Source organism: Nuphar pumila, chromosome 14 (genome assembly GCF_984573655.1).
Source record: "Nuphar pumila chromosome 14, dmNupPumi1.hap1.1, whole genome shotgun sequence".
Taxonomy (NCBI): domain Eukaryota; kingdom Viridiplantae; phylum Streptophyta; class Magnoliopsida; order Nymphaeales; family Nymphaeaceae; genus Nuphar; species Nuphar pumila.
Window position 1 is genome coordinate 50884281 of NC_143262.1, and position 2218 is coordinate 50886498.

Consider the following 2218-nt stretch of genomic DNA (forward strand, 5'->3'; position numbering starts at 1 on the left):
CAGAAAATGACACATGGCACTTGCTTTTTCTGAGGAAATGAGAGCTTGCCATGTGTCCTCTACAGGAGACACTCCAGATGGCGCCACCTCAGAGGAGACAAGCCTACTTTTTCTGTAGGAATTTATGAGTGACACATGTCTCCTACTTTTTTGAGAAAAGTAGGGAGAGACATGTGTCAGGCTACTTTTCTAGAAGAAGGGAGAGGTTGACACTTGTCCCCTGCAGGAGACACACTTCAAGTGGCGCCACCTCAGAGGAGACAAACTCCACTTTTTCTAGACAAGACAACCTATGACACTTGGCATCTCCTAGTAGTCTTTGAAATGACACATGGCGCAGGATGGATAGGGTGACACATGGGAGATAAATGGGATGACATGTGGCGGCTTCTGAAGGTAGCCCCACACTGACACTTGGCATGGAAATGGGAGGAGAGAGAAATGACAAGTGGCACCAATCCAGGGGGTAAGGCTCCTATATTTTTGGGTTTTTCTCAAAATTCAAATTTTTCAAAAGGAAAGCTTGTGTGACACCACCTCAGTGTGGGTCCCACATTGCTTCTTTATTGAAATAAGGATAAAACCACAAAACCTCTTTTTGGAATTTTTATAAAATCTGGACTAATGGGCAAAACAGGAATTTTGGAAAGAGTTGGCCCTTGTAGGGCGATTTTGTAAAAGGAGGATATTTGAAATTGTAAAAAGGGGCAAAATCTGATGTGAAGTGACTGAAATCCATATTGAAAACTATCCAGATGGTTTTCCTGAGGAAATATTTTGAAATTCAGAGTCCTGGCGGTAAAATGGGAAAAAATGATAATTTTGAAGACCCAGGGTTTTGAAATCAATTTTGAAAAGAGTTAAAATTCTAATTTGGATTGAAGATTTTGAAATCGAGAGTTCTGGACCTCGAAATGACATGCTGTGCCGTGCAGTGATTTGAAATGCTCATGCAATGATATGCAATGTCATGTCTTATGAAATGCAATCTTGAATCAAGACTTTGGAGATGTCTGTCTCCTGTCAGGAGTAAAATCTTGAACATCTGAGATAAAAATAGAGAAAATTTGAGAGTTGCAGATGAAATTTGGACTTTTGCAAGGTCCGGCTCAGAAAATGACCATTTTGCCCTCCAGCGATTTCAGAGGCTGGATGTTGATGCTTGGTGGAAATGTTGGGGAGGTGAGTGAAAATTTGGGGTGTTTACAGATGCCCCTCTTTGCTACTAAGCCGGCTCATGGCCGAGCTTAGTGGCAAAGAAAAACACACCAAATTTGGGCTATACATAAAAAAATGCCTCAGTTAGAAGGATCTGACTGAGTGTGAAGAAATTAGCCCGAGGAAGATGGTAGATATGAAACGGAGAATGAAGAGGAAAGATTTGCTCTGTGAGAGCAAAGTTCAGGTTTATGCCCTTGACATGGATCGGACAAAAATACCTCGCATGGAACGAAGCTCAGGTTTGACCCTTAACCTGATGGGACAGAAATACCTCGCATGGAACGAAGCTCAGGTTTTGACCCTTGACCTTATTGGGGAATGGAATATCTCATCGAAATGAGACTCAGGTTTGTACCCTTAACCTGATCGGGCGGAAGATGAAATACCTCTTTGATTGAGGCTCAGGTTTGTACCCTTATCCTGATCGGGCGGAAAATGGAATACCTCTTTGATCGAGGCTCAGGTTTGTACCCTTATCCTGATCGGGCGGAAAATGAAATACCTCATCGACGGAGGCTCAGGTTTGTACCCTTATCCTGATCGGGCGTTGAAATGGAATACCTCATCAAAGGAGGCTCAGGTTTGTACTCTTATCCTGATCGGGCGGAAAATGAAATACCTCATCGACGGAGGCTCAGGTTTGTACCCTTATCCTGATCGGGTGAAAAATGAAATACCTCTTTGATCGAGGCTCAGGTTTGTACCCTTATCCTGATTGGGTGGAAAATGAAATACCTCTTTGATCGAGGCTCAGGTTTGTACCCTTATCCTGATCGGGCGGAAAATGAAATACCTCTTTGGATGAGGCTCAGGTTTGTACCCTTATCCTGATCGGGTGGAAAATGAATGGAATCCTCGAAAGAAGAGACCATGATGGAACCTTTGGATTTTGCACAATAAATCCAATAGGGTTTTTGCAAAAGGAAGGAAAACGGGGTCCCTAAAGCTTGAAAAGGGATTGGTTTTGGGCGTCTCATTGCTGAGACTAAAATCAGCT